General features: G+C 40.5%; 1 protein-coding gene across 1 annotated transcript in view; it reads right to left on the minus strand.

The window, feature by feature from the left end:
• The window catches only part of IQCH (IQ motif containing H), a 224,238-nt gene that overhangs the window by 42,081 nt on the left and 162,521 nt on the right, over positions 1-19,636 (minus strand). The gene's annotated exons all lie outside the window — the stretch shown is intronic.

Here is a 19,636-nt window from a genome sequence, read left to right on the forward strand (position 1 = left end):
CACTCAAGGCCATGTAGTCCATCATGCCTAGGGCCTCCGTGATTTTCAAAGGCCTTAAAAATACATGGATTCTGGAAAAAAGAAAAAGTTACTGGCCCCTAATATGAAAACTATCAAATAACAATGTATCAACAAAATTGACATGTCAGTGAAAGTGAAGTCGCTCAGTCGTGTCCGACTCTTTGTGACCCCGTGGACTGTAGCCCACCACATGTCAGTTAAATGGAACACAACTCTTACACAGTTACATCTGTGTCACATTCCATGAGGATGCATTTATACATTTGATGTGATGTAGGGTAATAGAATCTTTAAAACTGAAAATATTCAGGGCCCAAAGAGGTCTATTTAAATAGCCCTGTCCTGGCAGACCTAAAATGACATTCATCATTCCCACCTCCTAATTTTATGGCTGAGGACTCTGAGAGGTGAACTGACACACTCAGGTACCACAATTAGGGGAAGAGCTGGAATCAAGTTTCTGGACTCCTGCTCCAGCTCTTTCCATGACACCTAATTACCAGCATTCATGGACCAATTTCTTTATAGCACCAGAAGCTTCTCTGTGATTTTGGAAATTCTTTCAGGATGTGTAGGAACAGTATTCAAAATTAATATGGGGATCCAAAATGAAAAATACTGAAACTTAAACCTGTGCCATGAGCAGCTATATTTATGTTTTCTATTTTTGAAAAAAAAAAAAATCAAACCCTTCTTAATACACTCTTGCCTTCTCTGCTTCCTTTCCAAGCTTCTTCCACTGCCTCTGTAAATTTATGATTCTCTCTCTATTACTTTCAAGATTGATGGCCTGCCTGATATTATTTGTATTCTTAAGGTACAGAATTACATACTCATTTCTTTTTTTCCTTTTAAGTATTTCCTGGCTTTTTTTATTATGAATTTTTGGAAAGCCATGTTCTTATTTTGCCATTGACCATTAAGGTATAATAACCATGAAAACCCAATTTTCATAACCTGTTATAGGTTTCTAGGACTAGTAATTATATGTGCTTCTTCCATGCCAATTCAATATAATAATCCCATGCTGTAGATAGTCATTCTTCTTAAATTTTCACACTATAAATGTCAGGACTGGTGAATGATTTGCTTAGTTGAGAAGTGCTCTTTTAAAGTTATTAAAATGATCTCCAAAAGGCTTTGTGTGGGTTTTCAAGGCAGGAAGCTCTTATTCTGGAGCCCCCACTCGCCCATGGGGGAGAATCCCTGTGCCCAGTCCTTGTGGACGTGGAAGGCTGTCCTGCAAAGTGAAGTGGGGACGGGCATGCGGCAATGGCCCCATCAGTGCAATGAGTTAGCAGTAGAGTTTGCCTTCCCCTCCTAGTTTGCTTGATGGCTCCAGTAAACCAGAATGTCTTATAAAGAACAATCTTGGTTGCAGACTGTGTGGGCAAGAAACACAGGTTGTGGCCTCTGAGGAGATCTTGTCCAGCCTCCTCAAATCCCAGGCACAAGACTCCAAGAGGGGAAGAGACCAGAGTGCAGAGCCCTTGACTTAAAGTTGTTTACATTTGGGAAATTCCTAGAAAGGAGAATCAGACCAACAGCAGGGCCCTCTGATTCATATCTGAATCCTGCATAATACCTAGCACAGCATGCCTGATATGTATGCACAATAAATCTTTGTTGGACAATTCCATTAAATAACACAAGGAAATAGATCGTCTCTTTAAAACACAGACAGGAAAGACACCACTTCAAACCTACAAGGATGGTTGAAATAAAAAAGACAATAAAAAGTGTGGGTCAAAATATAGAGAAATAGGAACCTTCATGTATTGCTTAAGATGGTAAAATGGTGCAGTCACTTTAGAAAAGAGTTTGGCAGCTTTTCAAAGATTTGAGGAATCCGGGAAGTGGGAAGAGGGGCTTCCCAGGTGGTGCAGTGGTAACAGATCACCTGCCAATGCAGGAGACACGAGAGATGCAGGTTCAATCCCTGGGCTGGGAAGATCCCCTGGAGTAGGAAATGACAACCCACTCCAGTATTCTGGCCTAGAAAATTCTATGGACAAAGGAGCCTAGTGGGCTACAGTCCATGGGGTCTCAAAGAGTTGGACACAACTGAGCGCGCATGTTTGCACACACAAAGATTTGACATATAGTTAACCATACGACCAACATTTCTACTCCTAGGTAGGCAAGCAAGAGAAATGAAAATGTGTTTACATAAAAAGATGTGCGTGAATGTTCATAACAATATGGTTCATAACCATCAAAGTGGGGAAGCAACCCAAATGTCCATCAACCGATGAATGGATAAACAAAATGCGGTATATAAATACAATGGAATATTATTCATCCATTAAAAAGAATGAAGCACTGATAAATACCCAAACATGGATGAAGCTTGAAAATATTCTGTTAAGTGAAAGAAGCCAGTCACAAAAGATCACTTGGTATATAATCCCATTTATATGAAATAAGAGTAGGGAAGCCCGTAGAGGGAGAAAATGGTTTTCAGTGATTGGAAGGAGGAAGGTGTGGGAAGTGATTTCTAATAGGTACAGTTTCTTCTTGAAGGAAATGGCCTGCTGCTGCTGCTGCTGAGTCGCTTCAGTCGTGTCCGACTCTGTGCAACCTCACAGACGGCTACATAATTGTGATGACTGTTTAGCTCTGTGAATATACTAAAAGCCACTGAACCATACACTTTAAAAGAGTGAATTTTATGTGGATGATATCTCAATAAAGCTGTTACACACACACACACACACACACACACCAGTCTCCAGGAGACCCTTGCTATGCAGGACACCTCCATAATTTGTATGACCACTAGTTTAAATCTAGTTGCATGTGTAAATCATGACTGAATGAGGGATCCCATGATAAACCACCTACCAGACTGCCCTCTGAATTTATCCCAGGTATTCTTCAAGTCTTCCTTTTATAAAGTTTTTCCATATGTGGGTAAGAAAATACCTGCTTTATAAAGCAAACTAGCACTCAGCAAGGGTTAACACCTGGAGCTCAATAAAAAGTCATGGGCTGGAAGAGATAATATATTAGCACCCGTCAAAAAGACTCAGGCCTGGGAATACAGTGTCACTTTTCTGGGACACTTAGCTGACTGCCCACTGCAGGCTTTCATTTTTTTTTTTAATTGAGTATAATTACTTTACAATTTTGTGTTAGTTTCTGCTGTGCAGCAAAGTGAGTCAGCTATATGTATACATATTAATATATCCCCTCCCTCTTGAACCTCCCAGGCTTTCATTTTGTATCAACTCTTGTACTGAGTGGGGCTGCTGCTGCTAAGTCACTTCAGTCATGTCTGACTCTGTGCAACCCCATAGACGGCAGTCCAGCCATCCCTGGAATTCTCCAGGCAAGAACACTGGAGTGGGTTGCCATTTCCTTCTCCAGTGCATGAAAGTGAAAAGGGAAAGTGAAGTCGCTCAGTCGTGTCTGACTCCTAGCGACCCCATGGACTGCAGCCTACCAGGCTCCTCCGTCCATGGGATTTTCCAGGCAAGAGTACTGGAGTGGGGTGCCATTGCCTTCTCCGTGAGTGGGGCTGGGTGTGGCTGGGTGTGGTCAAATCAGGAAGAGAGGCAGGGCTGGTCAGGCAACTGGGCACGTGACTAAAGGGAAGTTTTGTCTTAAACACATCTGCTTCCCTTTTCCCATCTCATTGCCCTTTCCTGGGTCTGCCGCCCCCACCCCCGCCCCAACACCTCAGCCTGCCTTCTGTAGTTGGGAGTGACTCGAGCTATATGCCCCCCATAGTGACATCAAGTTAATCCAATAATACAATAAGTCATGACTAATTTGGTGACAGTAGAGGGTTGTTTACCATAATAGAACCTTTTGGATTTGGTTATCTGAGAGATGACTCTGGATTCCACAACTTTGCCTCTGTTGTCTACAGATTCTGGTGTTTGAAAGATTTGGCACCCTATCAAGCCAATATGTTATCTTTGTTGATGGCAGCAGTATTTAGAAAGCTGCCTATTTGACTACATGGAGGACAGACTCTAGGAGGGAGACTTGGGGAGGGAAAGAGGAAGGAGAATTAATGTACATCAAGGGTTTATTATGTACAAGACACTCTGGTATTTTCTCATGTCATCCTCACAACAACCTTGTGAAACAGATATTAACACCCACATTTTATAGAAGTGGAAGTGGAGGCTCAAAGGACCCCCAAACCTGCCCAAGTTCCACAGCTAAGTGGCAGGGCTAGGATTAGCGTCCCAGTTTGCCTGGCTCCAAGGTCCAGGTTTTCCCCGTACTTGATCTTGGCAATCACTCTCCACCTGGCAAGGGAAACAAACACTTGTTGAAAGTGAGAGAGCACCACGCTGCTGGCAGTCACCTCCAGAAGCTCCACCAATTCCTTGGTGGCTCTGAAGCCAGAGAGAGGCCTGTGACTTATCGTGGGGCTTTGGGTGACCCATGTAACACCTTTCTGCCTCGCCTTCCCCATTACTTGTCTGTAAAGCACTTTGACCGCCTATAATGAAAGAGCTATATGAAGACAAAGAAATACTGTCCTTCAGTGTAGGCAAAAAGGCAAGGTTCCTACCATGATCAACGGAAGTCCTGTGTCACTTCAGAAATGTATGGGAAGAGCTTTAGGGCCCTGGTAAAAATCCCAATTGAGTAACTGCTGACAGAAAATCACTCTGTAGTTTCACCTGAGTAAGTGGTTTTCAGTCCTGGGTTACCTGTCTGGGCCCTGCTCCTCAGTTAGGACTCTGCTCCTCTGAGCTTCACCCCAGAGGCTGCTTTGACTGACATACCATTTGTCCCTAAGTTCAATTTCTAGCAAACGAAAGAAACTCATTATGGGAAGTATTTCCTTTCTTTCTTCCTCCTTTCCTCCCCCGTCTCTCCATCTTTTCTTCTAAAAATTCAATGCACTTTCTTAACATACAGCTTACTCTCAGGAGAATGCACTAGAGGGCTTGCAAATCATGACAGATATGTGAATTCTTAGTTTTAGCTCTATTTATATTTGATAATTATTTTATACAATCTTTAAGTCAATTTGTAGGAAAAATTGTGAAATCACTTTCTTCATATTTCCCTCATCAACAAGTGAATAAAAAAAACTCTTTCTCTGTATATATTTAAATCTGACATAGCATATTCTTTAGTATACCATATGTTTTTAACATGAATAGAAGTCTTACAGTTATTTCTTTGAAATATGTCTTTTTTTATATTGAGCCTCTTTAGAGCTGCCCTCTTATCCACACTTATACCCATGAGGGTAGGATTCCTAGTAGCTGACACAAGGGATTCAAGCCTGCTCCTTTCAGTTCAGGAAAGACTTGCAGAAGAACCCAGTTGCCCTCCTTGGAGGTAACTGCCAATCCCGTGTTCTTTTGGAGCTACATGCGACTCTTTCCTCTATAACTCCTCTGTATATTCTGACAACGTTCTCTCCATGGGAGGGGCATTCTGCTATTTGGACTTTTATTTTGTATTGGATCCTGACTGATTCTGGTCAAGTTTCAATGGGTCGGCTTGATAATATTTACATATTAAGATGTTTGTGAAGAAATTGGATACGATTTTTTAAAAACCAACATAAGTAAGTAAAACTCTAGAGTGGGCTAGGAATGTGGTCTGTAGGGGAAGAATGAGTCCCTCAAAAAGTGAAGCCATTTCATTTATTTATTTTAAGGGCTTGGAACGCTAAGCAACACAATGAACCTTATGTATAAGAAAGCAAAATATATGTTTAAAGGAATATATATACTGTTAAAACAGCTCTATTTATGCAAAAGATTCATGTAACTTTATAAAGGTTTTCAGGGATTTTAAAGGATTTTAAGCGCTGTGTTAGACTGTACTAGTAACAGATGTTCAACGGCATGTTTAAGGTTTTGTTTTACTGAAAAAGCAATGGATTGCTTGATATTTTCTTTTAAAAAAAACCATACCAAAGTCACCACATTTTAAGTATAGCTCAAATTCATTATTTCTAAAAAGCATAAATGATTGAAAATAACAGAAGGGCTCCTAAAAATGAATATTACTGTAGTGGAGCTAGAAGATTTTGTTTGCTAAATAGTCCCTTCAGAGTCCCAGTCTCTTGTGCCACTTCTTGTTCTTTTTCTATGAAGACAGATGGTGTCAGTAATTGCCTATATATTTAATTAAGTTAAAAAGCTACAAAGTAAGGTTTTGGCAAAAAGTAAGATTTCATGATATGAGCAAAGAAAGCAAAAGGAAGCAAAAATTGATAACATGAAGACACTGTTCCTTGCCAAATACACATTTTGATATCATATGTGTTGGAATGTAAGATTGGATTTTGTAAACCTAATGATTAAAAAGAGGGCATTTATTCTGAAAGATAAAGCCCATAATAGAAATCTAGATGGCAGTTCTCTTACATTTCTGACCGGCTAGATGGGAATGTGTCTACTGTCAACATCACCTCCAACCTTAGCCCAATAATCAGTGGTTATTCTAAATTCTTCTAACACTCATGTTTTTCGCCTGGGATTTTTCATTCAGCAGGCTAATCACTGTGAAATTATTATGGAGGGAAAGTCAGTAGCTACTTGTAGAAAGTGGTTTGGAAAGCTGACTTAACCATTCTTGTGGTGTCTGTTTTCAATGTTCCCATCCCGTGAATCCACCTTCTGGCTGAATGGCAATATGGCACTCCCAGCTGTGGGGCTGTGCACAGCCTTGCTCATTTAAACTCTTAAAGCTTAAAAATGGCTACCACAACACTGATTTTATTCCATTTCCCTTAGTCATTAACATTTAATGATTACCTTATGTGCTGAGCACAAGGATGGAATATATTAAAAAAAATAGGAGATGTGTTTTCTGGCTTTAAACTGTTCAGCTCAATTCAACGAGCATATTGAGGATCTACAAGGGGAACATACATTTTGTTTGGTGATGGTGGTTGAGGAGCGGGGAGAGACTGACAAAGGATGTCACCATCATCAATTCAGTGCAGCACCATGGGAAATACCTGCTGTGAGAGAAGGAACGTGCGCTCAGCAGGCAGCTAAATCATGGTTTGAACCCTGGATTTGCCACTCAGTTGCTGAGTGACCTTGAACATGTCATTCTAGCCTCAGTTTCCTCATTTGTAAATTAGGGATAAGAGTATTCTTTTCTACACATAAAATATATAATGTCTGAAGTGAAAGTGAAAGTTGCTCAGACGTGTCCGACTTTTTGCGACCCCATGGACTATACAGTCGATGGAATTCTCCAGGCCAAAATACTAGCGTGGGTAGCCTTTCCCTTCTCCAGGGGATCTTCCCAACCCAGGGATCCAACCCAGATCTCCTGCATTGCAGGCAGATTCTTTACCAGCTGAGCCAGCAAGGAAGCCCAAGAATACTGGAGTGGGTAGCCTATCCCTTCTTCAATGGATCTTCCTGACCCAGGAATTGAGCCAGGGTCTCCTCCATTGCAGGTGGATTCTTTACCAGCTGAGCTACCAGGGAAGCCCATATAATGTCTGGCACATGACAAAAATTCAATAGACAGTTGATATTACCATACGTAATTATTCCAGCTGTCAGTACCGTACCTCAGCTCTGAGAAGCTAGAGAATGAAGTGGCAATAAAGGGGGATTATTAAGGTGGGTTTTCATGAAGAGTTGGATTTTGAAACATGTTTTAAAAGAAAGGAAGCTGTATATTGAAAGAAAAGAAAGGCCAATTGTAGGAATGAAGGTGGCATGTGGGAGGCAGGATGTTGCTGTTGTCCAATCTCTAAGTCATGTCTGACTCCTTGTGACCCCATGGACTGCAGCACGCCAGGCTCCTTTGTCCCCCACCATCTCCCAGAGATTGCTCAAACTCTTGTCCATTGAGTTGGTGATACTATCCAACCATCTCATCAACTGTAGCCCCCTTCTCCCTTTGCCTTCCATCTTTCCCAGCAGCAGGGTCTTTTCCAATGAGTCAGATAATTGGAAGGCAGGATGAGAATGCATTTATTAAATATGGGAGCTACCAAGCAGGTCTAGTATATCTTGTCCTAGAGATACTCTGGACATGATCAATGAGAAAAACAGTACCACATTGTGGGAGAGGGATGGTTCAGGGCTGTTGTAAGAAACAGGTAAGGCTTAGAGCAAATTACCCTGTGCTTTTTCATCCCAACAACATGGTTCAGGTGTAATGAAATGAAAATGAATGCTCAGGACTTTTTTAAAGGGGAAAATTTATCACACAAAAAGTCGTGACCACACAGCCCCTTCTCCCTTCCCTACAGCCCCTCCCCTTTCTCATTCTGTCTGAGATTCTGGGAATCTCTCCTTTCCCCGAGGGTGTCAGAAAGAATGTGGACAAGCTCTGGGTAAGGCGATTCCCTGTGCCCTCCATGGTGGGTGAGTGTTGGGGCCGTGGGATGGTGATCACTGGTTTCTTCGGGGCATCTTCCCTGGTGGTCCAGTCGTTAAGACTCTGCATTTCCAATGTTGGGACTGCAGGTTTAATCTCTGGTCAGGGAACCAAGATTCCACATGTGGCTGGGCACAGTCAAAAAAAAAAAAAGAAAAAAAAAGCTGTTTTTTTTGGCTTCCCATGAAGGCCAGCTTCCAGAGGTCAGAGTGGTGGGTGGGAGGGCTTTGCTTCTAATATGCCTCTTCGCTTACTCAGCCCACCTCGCTCCTTCCTGCCAAAGCATCCTCCCACAGGTCAGGGGAATATTTCATGTCCTCCTAAGGAAAAAAAAAAAGTCTTGACCACAGGTAACAGCTGGAAGTAGGATAGGCCACTCAGCTTTGTTACTGTGATGCTGGTAGACAAACTGTTAAGTTTTGGTCTTTCTTAGCATCAGCAGGGAGACTTTTCGTTTCTCCCCACCTGCTGCCCTCCTGAGTCCTGCAGAACTGTAGCACCTCCTGAAAACTGCAGGATGCAGTGTGAGTGCCCACATTTGCCCTTCACTGGCAATGTTTTTGGTATTTAAAGTTAGTTAAAGACCTTTACGTTCAGGGAGAAGTGTCTGGGTTTCATTCAAAAGGAAGCAAGAATCTCCATGATGAGAGCAATCATCTAAAGAAGTCCTGGGTGAGACAACCAGATATAAACAGAGGAACTGGGTCTATTCTTTGTCGACCAACAAAAGTTCTATTCAGGAGCTGATGTTTAGGCTTGGGCTCAGTCTTTCTAAAGGTTAAGACTTAAAATGTAAGGAGGTGAACCCAACATTTAAGGACAATTACATATGGTAAGATTATGTATAGCAAAGTTGGTCACTAGCTTACCTGCACTATCAGTGTTAAGAAACATAATTGTAATTTTCACTGTAAAAATTATTGTCATCATTGCCTTTGTGCTTACTGCGGAAGTCATGTCATCACCATCATCATTATTATTACTTGTACATTACAGGTCTCTTTCAATGGTACAAAGATGTAGACCTTTCAAAGGGACAGGTCTTTTACTTTAATGCTTCAGAACCCTTGGGATCTATTTTCCCTTCACTAGGTATTAACTTGTGATTTACAATGTACCTATTATAGCATTTAAAAAACACTGAATAACAGGCACTTCTATTTATACTAAAGGCCTATTAAATTTTAATTTAGATATACACTGTTAACCTTCTTACATATAAATAAAATACCTTCCCTAAAGAGGAAAAGTAAATCTCATTGAAGTCCCTTGGTGACTACCTTGTATATCTTGAAGACAGAGATAGGGAGATCTTGCAAATGAGAGTACTAGATGGGAGACTCAGAGAGAAGTATTCATTCATTCATTTAATAAATATTTATTGTGGATCTGTTATATGCTAGACATGGTGCTAGGTGCTGGGTATAGCAATGAATAAGGAATTATGATATTTCTGTAGACCTTGGTTTTTCCACTCTCTGAAATAAATCTATTCACTTTTGATGCTTATATATCATTTTGAGATGATAATGTTCACTGACTTTTAAAAATAATGCTAATTCAATTCAGATTCCACTCACAGTTTGAGGACCTGCTGAGGGCTCGGGTGACAGTTTTACATGTGATTATGCTGTTTGATTTAATAAGAACAGCACCTTGTATCTGCTCAGCCTCTCAGAACATCCTGTGGGAAGGAGGGCAGACATTCACTATTTGTTGATGAAAAAACAAGGCTCAGAGAGGTCCAGTGAGTTGTCTCAACGATCACAATTGCCAAGTGTAAAGAGTAGGACAAGAACCCACTATCTATCATAATGAAAATATTTTCAGCTGTCTCTTTTTTCTGTTCTAGGCTGATACATTTGTATTTAGAAATTCAGAAACAGTTTTCAGAATACATGAGATACAATATGACATATAATCTGACATACATCAGGCTCTCCATGTTTGTCTTTCCTCATAATTTGTAACAAAATTCTTTTCCTTCTGTAGCTACCTTATAGGAGTCTGCAAATGTTTTCATCCAAGCTTTTTTTCAAAATTAGATGTCCTTTCTTTAAAAAGTTAATAACTATCAATGCTCATAACAGTGATAGCTATTTCAAAATTTGTGTGTTAGTTGCTCAGTTGTGTCTGACTCTTTGTGACTCCATGGACTGTAACTTACCAGGCTCCTCTGTCCATAGAGTTCTCCAGTCAAGAATATTGGAATGGGTTGCCATTTCCTTCTCCAGGGTTCAAAAGTTTACAATAACCTAAAAACAAAGACATTTTTAACCTAGGGATTTCAACAGAAAGCATCTTTGTCAATCTATTTGCTTAGATTCAAGTTCATATAAAAGGAACTGCAGAGTGATAATTAGAGGAATTCTCTCATGGTCCATGGAGAGTGCAGAGAAGGCAATGGCACCTCACTCCAGTACTCTTGCCTGGAAAATCCCATGGACAGAGGAGCCTGGTAGGCTGCAGTCCATGGGGTCGCTAAGAGTTGGACACGACTGAGCGACTTCACTTTCACTTTTCACTCTCATGCATTGGAGAAGGAAATGGCAACCCACTCCAGTGTTCTTGCCTGGAGAATCCCAGGGATGGGGGAGCCTGGTGGGCTGCCGGTCACACAGAGTTGGACACGACTGAAGTGACTTAGCAGCAGCAGCAGCCATGGAGAGTGATGACATAAACACATATTGCGCTGATGGTAAAGAATCTGGCTGCCATCGCAGGAGACACAGGAGATGTGGGTTCGATCCTTGGGTTGGAAAGATCCCCACTCCAGTATTCTCGCCTGGAGAATTCCATGGATTATTCCATGGAGTCTCAAAGAGTCGGACGTAACTGAGTGACTTTCACTTTCTCTTTTCACCTGGAGTAGGAAATGGCAACCCGCTCCAGTATTCTTAGCTGGAAGATTCCATGGACAGAGAAGCCTGGTGGGCTACTGTCCATGGGAGTGCAGAGTCGGACACGACTGAGCAACTGAGCACACACACGCAAGTCAGTTATGATGTTTGTAAGACTTAGATCATTTTTTTTTCCTATATGTGTTTTATGCCTTCCTACCACCACCTTTCAGAGCACATTTCCCACTTGGAATATACTCTTTCTAACCCTCCTTCAAGTCCTAATTGTCTTTCAGCTCAAACCCCACCTACTCTGTAAAAACATTTTTTGATTGCTCCAGACAGAAGGCAATTAAACTGGCATTGCCTTTTCTAGGTCTCTTTTATTGTTCTATGTAATTGTCGCCTAAGATTTTTCTTGTGATTCATTTTTCAAGCCTTTCTCCCCAGTTAGATTGCCCTTACTCCCCAAGGGCAGGCACTTCTACTTCTTCTGCATCTTTGCAGCCTCTCTTGCTCCTACCATAATGTCTTGTACATACTAGATGCCAATAAATAGCTTGTTCTTTCCTTTAGAATTTCCCAAAAGTGGAATATAAGTGAGTTCAGCAGATCTGGGTGTTCAAGAAGTTCCGAAAGTCCATTAATCAACTGGCTATCATATAACTATCATTGTGTAAGACATCAAGAAGAGCGCACTTTCTAGAGGATTTACAAATCTCATGGAGGTAATGTTTATGGCTAAGAACCAGTAAGAGTGTAAAACAATTGTGTGCTTGTGTATCAAATGGAATTGGGTGATGGATGTGAAATGAACTTTCTCATGACAGGAAACATGTTTCATGTTCCCTCTGCATCCAGCATAGGGACTGAGTAGACCCTGGGAAGGCATTTGTTCAATGAACATGTTGGTGTCTTTTCAATTTGAAGTCTTTGGTAGGAGCTTCATGTTCCTCCTGAAAACCAGTAGACATTGCCCAACAAGGACTCTGGGTCCAGGGCCCATTGGGATATGGAAGTAGCTTTTGCTGCTCTCCGTTTAAGGGTTGGATCCCTCTCCTCATCTGCATGAAGGAAGGCCAGATCTCCAAAATGGCTACCTTATAGCTCCATGTATTCTACACGGAGTCTCTGAAATCCTGGAATCTCCCCGTTCCTAGGGCACTGGAATCTTGGACATAAGTCCACTAAGTGGACATAGGTAGTTTTGTACTGTCCTCTTACCAGCTCCATTTCCCAGGGATTGGCTCTTTTCCTTTTATTCCCAGTGACCCTGTGTTCTGTATGATGTTAACAATATTTAAACATTACATTTCCCAAATTCTTCCTCCATTCTGCTACCCTAGAATGGGACATTCTCATCTCAAGTCTGGATAGGATTTTCCACTCTCATCTGGATTGATTCACAATTGTGGGCCTGTCCTTCGTGTACCACTGTCATTTTATCCATCTTTCCTTGGTTCCCAGTCCCCTCTGCTCTTATTAGGACAGCATTGTATGTTATATTATTGAGGTCTGGCTGGGGCCAAAGAGCAGGAGTTTGAGATGGATTCAGTCACTTCAGCTTTCTGCCTCCTACCTTGAATGCAAGCATATGTGGATGTAAGATCATGTATGTGCTTTATAATTATCATTATTTATGATTATTATCACACATATATTTTTTTCTGACTACAAATACATGCTTACTTTTGAGAATGCAAAGGCAGAAAGCATAAAGAGCAAAACAGAAAAAATTCTCTGTATCAGTTTCCTATTGCTGCTGTAACAAACCACTGTACATTTAGTAACTTAAAGGGTCAAAAATGAGAAGTCTCACTGAGCTTAAGTCATGGTGTCAGGGGGGCTTCATTCCCTCAGGTGGATCTAAAGGAGTATTTGTTTTCTTGCCTTTTCTAGCTTCTAGAGGCCACCTGCATTCCTTGGCTCATGGTCACTTCCTCCATTTTCAGAGCCAGCAAAACCCTTGTGATTACATTGTCCCCTGCATAATCCAAGATAATCTTCCTATCTCAAGATTATTAAGTTAATTACTAATGCATGTACATGTTACCATGTGTGGTAACCTTCACCAGTTTCAGGGACTAGGACATGAGCATCTTTACCAGGTCATTACTTTGCCTATCATACCCTCAATTCTTTGATCCAGAAATAATGACTTGTAACATCTTGGCATATTTCTTTAGGTTCTTCTTGTTCTGCATATATTAATATATGTTTTTACTTTTAATAAAATTGTTATCATATTACATATATTGTTTATTTTTCTATTTTTTAAAAAATTTATTTATTTTTGGCTGTACCAGGTCTTTGTTGCTGCGTGGGCTTTTCTCTAGTTGGAGCGAGCGGGAGCCACTCTTCAGTGCGTTGCACAGGCTTCTTACTGCAGTGGCTTCCTTTGTTGTGGAGCACAGGCTCAAGGGCACCAAGCTTCAGTAGTTGCAGCACGTGGGCTCAGTAGTTGCAGTTCCTGGGCTCTAAAGCACAGGCTCAACTGTTGTGTCACATGGGCTTAGTTGCTCTAAAGCAAGTGGGATCTTCCTAGACCAGGGATCGAACTTGAATCTCCTGCATTGGTGAGTGGATTCTTTACCACTGAGCCACCAGGGAAACCCCTATTTTTCTATTTTTTAAAAAAAAGTTTTATTTTGTCTGTGCCAGGTCTTCAGTTGCTGCGTGTGGGCTCTTTTGTTGCAGCATACGGGATCTAGCTCCCTGACCAGTGAGCACCTGGTAGGCCTGGGTGTTCATTGGAAGGACTGGTGTTGACGCTGAAACTCCAATCCTTTAGCCACCTGATGTGGAGAGCTGACTCATTTGAAAAGACCCTGATGCTGGGAAAGATTGAGGACAGGAGGAGAAGGGGATGAGAGGGGATGAGATGGATGGATGGCATCATTAACTCAATGGACATGAGTCTGGGTGAACTCCAGGAGTTGGTGATGGACAGGGAGGCCTGGCGTGCTGTGGTTCATGGGGTCACAAATAGTCAGACACGACTGTGTGACTGAACTGAACTGAACTGAACCCTGCAGAGTCTTAGCCACTGGATCACCTGGGAAGTCCCACATATATTCTAATATAATCTGTATTTTACCATTCCACTGTTTATAAATAGTTTCCTGTAAATATTTTTTAAAACTTTGAATTTTACTGTCTTCCTAGCACTTGATTCTTTTCATCTGTCATAATTTGCTTAAAAAATTCTCTATTATTAGAATTTAATCTATTTGAAGTTTTTTACTTCCCTTAACAATGTGATTAATATATATGAATGTAAGTTTTTTTATTTCCTTTGATGTTTCTAAAAAGTGGATTCTTACTATTATTACTAGAATTTTAATACAAAGGCACTATGAAAATACTATTGAAATAAATAATTTTGAACTCAGAAGTCAAGCTAACCAACTCATTTTATAGCTTTATATAAAACTGAAGATTTATATATAAATATATAAAATATATATAAAAAGATTTAAGATTTATATATAAATATATAATATATAAATATATAAAATATATAATATATATAAATATATAAAATATATAATATATAAAAAAAGATTTATATGTAAAACTTTATATAAAACTGAAGATGATAGAAAATGATAAGCTCAAGGTAATACAGTAATTTAGAAAAGGAGTTAGATTTGACTATTTGAAATTTTAGTATGATGAAGAGCATTACAAATAAACTTAAAGCACAAATGACAAGGTTCATTATCCAATTACAGATGTGGTAGGTGAAGAAGATAACAGAATTAGTTGGGAGACTGGTTACATTGAAGCAACAAATAAACTGACTGAGGAAATAAGTAAATATATTGAAGATAAAAGACTCAGGTTTCTTACTGTTGGAGAAGATATTTGTTTGTAAGTGTGGAAAAACAGAAGTCTAGAATAATCTTGAAGTGTCAGATTACAATTAGAGATATTGGCAAGAATGCATGGTTTTAAAATATATATCCTGATAGATACAGAAATGGTCATAGATGCATGTATGTATATGTATGTGTGTGTATATATATATATTTGCTTGTGTATGTGTGTATTGTATGTGTATAATATATATATGTCTTAGCTCTGTCCACTGAGAGAGGCCAGAAGCAATGACACTCCAGTAGCAATGATAGCACCAACATCCCAGACCTTAATTTAATACCATCCTCTTCTAAAGTGACTCAAAGCTGTTGGGCTGATTCTAAGTCTAGGTCAGAAAAAATGTAAAATGAATCTGGAACATCTCATTTGCAAGAAAGTAAGACAACACTCAAAGAATGATGAGGACACATCAAAAGAACCACTCTAAAGACTCTCCTACTAGACAAATCTGGGACAACTTGAGCATCAAAATGATGAAAGTGTCAAAATACAACTGACTGAAGAGACTAGAAACTTACAAGTTCAAACTGGTATAAAAATTAATACATACATGCTTACATACATAAATAAAAGATAGAAAGGAAAAAATTCTTTGCAGTAAATTTCCAACTAATCTATATAGAAAGAATGATTGAAACAGAAAATTACCAGTGTCATCATGGTGGCTGACCCAGTAGAAAGTTGGCAATGGATACTAAGTTTTGTCTGGAAATTTGATGAGGAATAAGATATTATTCCTTGGAACACCTTTTCACAAAATATTACTAACCAATTACAAAGAAAAAATGGTGATTTTATGGTGGAGAAACATGACTGGCAAAAAGCCACAAGTGACAATCTGGAGAAGGTATTTGTAACATGTATAAAAATCAAAGAATAACAGTTTCTTATGTGCTGTGTGCTGTGCTTAGTCGCTTAGTCATGTCCTACTCTTTGCAACCCCATGGACTGTAGCCTGCTGGGCTCCTCTGTCCATGGGGATTCTCCAGGCAAGAATACTGAAGTGGGTTGCCATGTCCTTCTCCAGGGGATCTTCCCGCATTGTAGGTGGATTTTTTACCATCTGAGCCATTCTCATATACAATTTGGAAGCAATTTCTCATATACAAAGAATTTCTACAAATCAGCATTTGTATTATAGTTCAATGTAAAAGGAGCAAAAGATATGATAAGACAATTAAGACAAGATATATAAATAGCCAATAGATATAGTAAAGATGTTCATCCTCACTAATAATGAAAGAAATACTGAAGAAAACAAGATGTCATTTTTTCCCCCTGTTAGACTGGCAAAAAATGACAGGTTGCTAATATGCCAGTCTCTTCACTAGCACCACAATGCAGCTGAGTTAGGAGAGAAAAGAAAATGTTTTCCAAAATGATGTCACTTGCCAAATGGCAAGAGTAGATACCAGTGATTTTTCAAATAATCTATTACATACAGAGAGTTAGCACACATTCCTTGCCAGTGTAGAAACTCCTTTCTGTGTGCTCACTGAGAGCTTCTTCCAGTGTTGTACTGAAAATTGTTACACAAATGGCTGTACACTAAAGTATTAACAGGAAGAGACAAGGTGAAGTATTAGTATGATAAGGTCAGACCATCTTGGATAAATATTTATTTATCCCACCCATCAATTAATTTTTGAGCTCTTCTCTAAAAGCCTTAACAACAGCATCCAACATCTGCTAGAACACCTCTATTGTTCATTCATTCAACAAATAATTTACTGAACACCTGCTTTGTGCCAGGTCAGAGATAGGCTGAGAACTAAGCAGCAAGCAAAAAGAGATAAAATATATCTCCTCAGGGAGCTTACTCTGTACAGGGGGAGACAGCTTTAATCAGATAATCATGTAAATAACTATAAATTGTAACAAAAGCACATGGTATAAAGGAGAGATACATGATGACATGAGAATATAAAACAGGGGAATTTGACTTTGTCAGGAAGTTTGGGGGAGGCTTCCCTAAGAAAGCATGGCTTGAGTTGAATTATGATGGATGAGAAGGTTACCTAGAAGAGGCAAGAGCATTTCAGGTGGAGGGGTGGCATGTGTAAAGAAAAGCTCTGTGGCAGGAGGCAGTATGATGAGTAAGGGGTTGGAAAAGAGAAATAGAGGGGAAGCTGGTATGAGCAAAGGATGTTAAGGCACATGGGGCCAGCCCTGTGAAGGGTGGGACCTTTGTCCCTGAAGCTGGGAAGGGCTGTAAGCCCTGGAACAGGACTAGCTCTGGGTTTGAAGACGATACCTCTCACTGCCATGGGTGCAATTCTCTCTACATCAAACTTGAATGAATACAAACCATTAGTCAACTGTCCCCACAGTTCCATCCTCCTACTGCTCCAGGGATCATAGATTTGATCTTTGTTTCTCATGACAGACATTTGGAGGGGAAATCCTCTCCTGCTTCTCCCCTTGATTCCTTGTCACCCTGCTCTTTTCCAGAGGGTATTGTTCCTGTCCTCCCTCCATCCCACGCTGATTCCCGCATTCCCTTCTATATTTGTCCTTTTCTCTCTCCATGTGTAGGCCTGAGAAAGGGATGCAGAACCAGCGGAGGGTTCAGGAAGGCAAATGGAAAATGATCATTAAACAAGCTGAAAACTACTGCTCAAAGCATAAACAAAATGCTTTGAAACTATCATCTGACTGAAATGGAGAACTGTAAAACTGAGAGTAATAAAACAACTGAAGTTTATTTACAACCTTGGCTGGGCAGAGGGTATCAGGAGAGGGAAAGCAGGAGGTCATTCCATCCTTTAGACTGAGTTGTGGTCACTGACACCAATGCAATAGGAACTGAACATTTTGCAAAATGAGTCTTGTGAAGTAGTAGTGAATTTAAACATTATAATTTCTGGGGCAAGGGGAGAAGGGGGCAAAACAAACAGGTTAAAAGTTATCTAGAATTACTACACATCAAAAGCACACCTGTATACATGCAGAATTTCATGGATGAAATATTGAATAAATAAAAGCATGTTGTAGTAGAATATATAGGATGTTATGATCTATAAAAAATTTTAAAACAGGCAAAATTAAGCTATATATTAAATATATAAATCCATTATACCTGCAGTCTGCCTTCACTGATCAAGATCATTTTAGTTGCAGCTATTTAAAGAAAAGTGTGTGTCCTCCAAGTGTACTTAGCCTAAACAGTATGTCTGCCTGAGCTGTTTCTCAGAAACTCAGAGTCAGCTGTGTCTAATTCAAGCTGAGCTGGTTAACACTGGGTAGGACCATTGACCCTCTAGCTGGGCAGCCCGAGTGTCAGCTTGGTGACCTTTTGACATCAGAGGCTAAAAGTTTACCCTTGGATGATGACAAGTGCTCCATTTTAACACGCCCCCTCTAGGTCCACCTGCCAATGCAGGAGACGCGAGAGATACGAGTTCGATCCCTGCGTCTGGAAGAGTCCCTGGGGTAGGAGATGGCAACTCACTCCACTATTCTTGCCTGAAAAATTCCAAGGATGGAGGAGCCTGGAGGGCTGTAGTCCATGGGGTCACAAAGAGTCAGGCACGACTGAGCATGTTCCCATGAAGAAGCCTGTTGCTTAGTAGTTACTCCTGTGCAGAATGACTCCCTCACCTTTTCCTCATTTCCAGTCACCTGTCCCCATGCTTCCCAAGCCTAAGACCACTCTGGTCCTTTATCCCATAAATAGCTCAAGCCCTTTGAGGCAGGTTTGAGACTTGTTCTCCGTTCTCCTTGCTTGACTGCCTTGTGGATAGACCCTTTCTTTGCCGTAGACATCAGTGTTTCAGCATTTTGGCTTTGATGCATGTCAGGAAAATGAACCTGGATGAGTAACATTCACGTGCACTAGAAAGCATAAAGATATAGAAAGGAATATAAGTCCCAATTACAAGAGGATGGATACCTGTGGGAGGAGGGAGGGCCATGTGAGGGGAACTGACAGGGAGTACACAGGACTGGAGGTGGTTTTGGTTCATTATATTAGTATTTAGGCCTTCTTATATTTATGCATATTTTCCAATACATTTTTAAGAAGAAAAAATTGACCACCTAAGTTGCCGGTGAACTACTGATAAGAAAAGGGAACAGAAACAAGAACTCTTACCTCTTTTCTTGTGATTGACTCTCTATTTAAGAACAGATTCTAGGAAGGTTCCCTCCGTGGATGCCATGGAATAGTCTCATGATAAGATACAGACAGAGCATTAATAGGCAGCACTCAGACCCCATCAGGGTAAGTTGCAGCGATTTAAACTCCAGCTGTACTGAATGAGAAGACCCCGGGGTATTGGCAGAACTAGCCTGAAACTGGACATATACTGCTTCTAACAAGAAACTGAGTTGTTTTTTAGAGACAGGAGAACAAAACCACAAGTCATACAGCCAAAATAGGCAGAGGAGAAAATTTTGACCTCAAACAACACCCAAAAGCAAAGTTTCTCCTTCCACAGAACCAAAGGACCGGGACAAGACCGGAGCCTGATTGCCGGAGCCCTTTCTGAAGCGACGGGTCTGCTGTCCCAGAAGAGCTGGTGCTAAAGTCTCCTTCACCACACCTCATCATAAAT

The sequence above is a fragment of the Bubalus bubalis genome, chromosome 11 (assembly GCF_019923935.1).
Source record: "Bubalus bubalis isolate 160015118507 breed Murrah chromosome 11, NDDB_SH_1, whole genome shotgun sequence".
Taxonomy (NCBI): Eukaryota; Metazoa; Chordata; class Mammalia; order Artiodactyla; family Bovidae; genus Bubalus; species Bubalus bubalis.